The sequence below is a fragment of the Oratosquilla oratoria genome, chromosome 18 (assembly GCF_046742065.1).
Source record: "Oratosquilla oratoria isolate Oo_2021 chromosome 18, ASM4674206v1, whole genome shotgun sequence".
NCBI classification, from domain to species: Eukaryota; Metazoa; Arthropoda; class Malacostraca; order Stomatopoda; family Squillidae; genus Oratosquilla; species Oratosquilla oratoria.
This window is the reverse complement of record NC_134794.1, coordinates 28,403,353-28,408,352: the sequence shown is the minus strand read 5'-3', so window position 1 is coordinate 28,408,352 and position 5,000 is coordinate 28,403,353. Positions and strand designations below refer to the sequence as shown.

The following is a 5,000-nucleotide window of genomic DNA, read 5'->3' as shown; positions in this document are numbered from 1 at the left end:
TCCGCTTCAGGGATTACACCTATCACCAACACAAGGGCACACCTATGTAACGTCCAGGTGCTCAGCTTTTAAGTGCTGCTCCTTCGCTCAAGTTGTGGACTAGGTACGTGAATGATGTGTTCGCCATTTTGGACAGCAAGGACGTTGAACCTTTTCTCAACTACATCAATAGAACTGGAAAAAGATGATCAACTGTCGTTCCTAGACATCAACGTCAAGCGTGATGGTGACACCCTTAGGACAAGTGTCTACAGGAAGCCCACGCACACAGATAGACTCTTGGACTACGATAGCTACCATCCAGATTGCCACAAGATAAGCGTGATCAGGACCTTATGGAACGGAGCAGACAAAGTCTGCTCTACTGTGGAATCCAAAAAGATCGAAAAGAAACATCTTTTACAGGTCTCCCGCTTGCACGGCTATCCCAGCAGACAAAGACACGGCGCACCAACACCCCAGAACAAAGACTACACACGACACCCGGAGTCACAATCCCTTATATCAAAGGCGCCTATGAGGTTATTGCCAGGGTTTTACGAGGCAACGAATTATAAGTGGTGCACAAACCCCTCAATACCTTGCGGCGAAATCTCACCAAAGTCAGTGACACTGAAGAACATACAGTACACAGCTTCCCGGCCGGTGTAGTTTACCGCATAGGATACAGTGACTGTGACGCGGAATACATAGGAGAAACTCAGAAGAAACTAGCCACAAGACTACAGGAACACCAACGTGTAGTGAGGCGAGAAGACTACAGAACACCAACACGGCACAGAATGGGATGTAGTGACAGCACTGCACAAAGAATACAACGGAAAGAAAAAATACCATGTGAGGACTGAGCCTTTATTAGTGCGACGTTTTGCTTATTAAAGCTTTTCCAAGTACATGAAAAAGCTAAGCGAAATGCCGTACTAATAAAGGCTCCTCCGTCCTCACATTTGGTGTTTATTTCGATAGACTTGTGGGCAACTGCTACTTTGATACAAAAAGAAAAGACTGTTCTTGGAAGCATGGAAAACCAAGAGCAACTGCATAAACAGATGTGTTGATCTCAATCCTATTTATCTAAGGACGAGTAGTCAGTCTAATTCCTTCGCTTGAAGGTCATTTCATCTGGGCATTTGCTGGAATGTTTTCTCTCTCTCTCTTTCCTGTCGGGGAACTCTTCTTGTTTTTGGGCTGTCGTTTTGTTTGTTTTTGATTTTTTTTTTTTTATCCCCCCGCCGTGTTTTTTTTTTTTTTTTTTTTTTTTTTTTTTTTTTTTTTTTTTTTTATCCCCCACCCGTTTTTTTTTTTTTTTTTTTTTTTTTATGTACATTTCCCGACAGTTTCCCGCAGCCATTCCGTTTCCTTCTTTCTCTGGCTGTACTCTTCGTGCACTTGGTCAGTACCTTTCACCCCAACTCTCACTTGTGGCTCCTAGTAGCTGTTAGTCTAGGACAGCGGCCACACCCCGGGCAACCTTCTCGGCTGATGGGCTAAACCAAGTGAGGGGTGCCACACAATGTGGCATGGAGCAGTGCCAGCTCTAATAGATGAAGACTAGAACAGCAAGCTCAGTATATGTACTCTACTTGTCAGAGGACTTTGGTGAGTTTGGTGTGATAGCAAGATGGGTGACACATCTAGGGCGAACCAGGCATGTAAATGGCAATCGGCCAGTCACCGTAGAAAAGGATTGGAGCCCTTACTACGTATTTATCCAAGATTAACTATGGAGCAAAACCAAAGAGTAAATGAAGTGAACAGCGTGAATGGGAGTCTTTTTCCAGAAAGGAGGGAGATTACCTCGCTCGGTCGGGAACATAGTGTACAGCAGGCGGTTTCTGATCGTTATCCGGCGACTGTTGTAACCAAAGGAAAGTTGAGAATGACTACATGGAATGTCCGAACATTACACCAAGCGGGAAAATATTATGGGGTATGGAGAGAAATGAACAGAATGAAGATAGATGTTATGGGGCTTAGTGAGGTTAGATGGCCAGGAGTGGGAGAGGTGAAAAATGAGCATGGAGTATTTGTATATTCTGGAGGAGAAGGAGCAGAAAAAGGGGTAGAAATAATGATGATGAACAAAAAGGTTGCTAGTACTATGAAGGGATTCTGGGCAGTGTCAGACAGAGTGCTCTTGGTAAAACTCAGGGGAAAACCTTTTGACATATGTTTAATACAGGTGTATGCTCCCACAGCAGAAGCAAAAGAAAGGATAATAGATGATTTCTATGACAAGTTAGATCAAGCAATGGGACAATGTGGAAATCAAGAGGTTAAGATAGTTATGGGTGATGTAAATGCAAAAGTGGGTTCAGGTGGAGAAGAAGAGGTTGTGGGGCCATTTGGGTTAGGAGAGAGAAATGACAGGGGAGAAAGATGGATAAGCTGGTGCATAGAACATAAAAAAATAGTAATGAATGCGTAGTTTAGGCAACATCCGCAAAGGCTATGGACATGGAAGGCACCAGGAGATACAGCAAGAAATCAAATAGACTATTTTACTATCAACAGAAGATTTAGAAATGCAGTGATAAAGGTAAAAACATACCCAGGAGCAGATTGTAATAGTGATCATGTACCAGTTGTTGCAGATATTAGAATAAAATTGAAGAAATTAAGAAAGGAGATGGGGAAACCGAGAAGAGAAGTGTGTTAAGAAAGGACGAAGACTTGAAACAGGTATTTGGTTACAGTAGAAAATAAATATGAAGTGCTGCGAGAAGAAGGGGATGTAAATGACCCGGGGTTTCAGTGGCAAAGTTTATGTGAAGCAATAGAAGAGGGAAATAAAAAGGTACTTCCTGAAAATAGAAGGAGGAAAAACAAATGGATGACAGAGGAAATATTCGAGACTAATGGATAAGAGAAGAGAAGCTAAAAATAGGGATAGAAATGAATATAGAGAACTTTATAGACAAATCAAAAAGAAGTGTATAGATGCCAAGGAGAGTTGGCTTGATGAACAATGTAGGAAATTGAGGAGCTTGAAAAAAGGGATTCTAAAATGATGTATGATAAGATTAGAGAAATTACCAAGAGAAAGGGGAGTAATGGGGGGCCAATCAAAGATAGAGAAGGAAAGGTTTTAATGGACGAGGAGGATATCAAACATAGATGGGAGGAGTATGTAAGGGACCTATTTGAGGACGACAGACAAGAAGGGGAAGAGGAAAATTATAGATATCTAGATGGGGAAGAAATAATGGAAGAGGAAGTGAAATTTGCAATGAAATGAAATGAAATGTTAGAGGCATTAGGGGATTTTGCAATAAGGAACTCACTAGTCTAATAAATCAAATTTACGAAAAGGGTACAATAACGGAACATATGTGTAACTCGATTTTTATACCACTACCAAAGATAAACGGAACAATGGAATGTAGTAAACATCGCATAGTCAGTATCATGAGTCAAATAACCAAAATTATATTAAGGATAATTTTAAATAGAATAAGAAATAAAATGAGAGAACAAGTTTCATGGGAGTAATTTGGTTTCATAGAAGGGAAAGGAACAGCAAATGCAATTTTTATAATAACGATTATGGAGAGGATATTAGAAAAAAAAAACCAACATGTATATCTTTGCTTTGTTTACTACGAGAAGGCGTTTGATAGGGTAAGATATGAGGATTTGATAAATATTTTGGAAAGAGTGGATATAAATAGCAAAGACATGAGTATCATCAGAAATTTGTATTGGAAGCAAAGAGCAGCAGTGAGGGTAAGGGGAGGAAGAACAGAATTTCAAGCTATAAAGAGGGGAGTGCGTCAAGGCTATGTTATGTCTCCAGATTTATTTAATTTATATGGGGAGATGATCCTTAGGGAATTAGAGGGAATGGAAGGGATTTAAATTGGAGGATTTAATATAAATCATATCAGATATGCTGTTGACATGGTATTGGTGGCTGACTCGGAAGAAAAACTGCAACATCTATTGAATGTAACCGTAAGAGCTAGTGAGGAGAAAGATTTAAATGTAAATATGGAGAAAACTAAAATACTAGTGGCCAGTAAAACAGATCCACCAAGAGTGCAAGTACAAATAGCAGGGAGAAGAATAGAACAAATAACCAAATTTTCGTACCTGGGAAGCGTATTGACAGAAGATTGTAGATGTGAAAAAGAAATAAAATCAAGGATAGCGATAGCTAAAAGCACGTTTCAGAAAATGAGAGTTTAACAAACAAGAAAATGTCTACAGATATAAGGAGAAGAACAGTTAAAACATTTATATGGTCAACACTATTATATGGTTCAGAAGCGTGGACAATCAGCAAAAAATTGCAGGAAAACTTAGAAGCAGCAGAAATGTGGATATGGAGACGAGTATAAGAGTACCATGGACAGCAAAGAAAACAAATGACGAAGTATTGAGAGAAATGGAGACAGATAGGGAATTGATGACAACAATAAGGAAAAGACAGTTGCGATTCTTAGGACATATAATGCGGAGGGAAGGGTTGGAAGAGGTGGTGATGACGGGAATGGTGAAGGGAAGGAGAGCAAGAGGAAAGCAGAGGGAGAAGTATATGGACGGGCTGATGAGGGCGACGGGAAAACAACTCAAACCAGCACAGATGTTACAAGTAACTAGGGACCGTGAACGGTGGCGCTCCATGGTTGCCGAAGTCCATGAGGATATGGCACGACGGTAAGGTAAGGTACTCTTCCATTCATTTTTCAATTATAATTTTTATTTTTTGTCTTTTTGTACAAGATGTCCTCCTTTTTGAGATTCTCAACAGGATTTTATCTGATTTCCCAGTTTAATTTTGGTTGTTTATGGCCATACATTTGATCGCAAGGTGGCATTGTCCGACATCAGTTCTCCAAAGTGGTCTTCCAGTGTTGTTTTTCAACTTCCCCTTTCCCAGGCTTTTATTCTCCTTTTTTCAATTTTTAGTCTTTTTCCTTTTCTCTTCTTTTCTTTCTTTTTAACTTATGTTGGTGTTTTTATGTGTCTGATTGTAGTTAATCGTTTGTACTTGAGAC

At 40.0% G+C, this 5,000-nt stretch overlaps 1 pseudogene; it reads right to left on the bottom strand.

The window, feature by feature from the left end:
* Nucleotides 1-757: 757 nt before the first annotated feature.
* The window catches only part of LOC143034820 (uncharacterized), a 24,143-nt pseudogene continuing 19,900 nt past the window's right edge, over nucleotides 758-5,000 (bottom strand).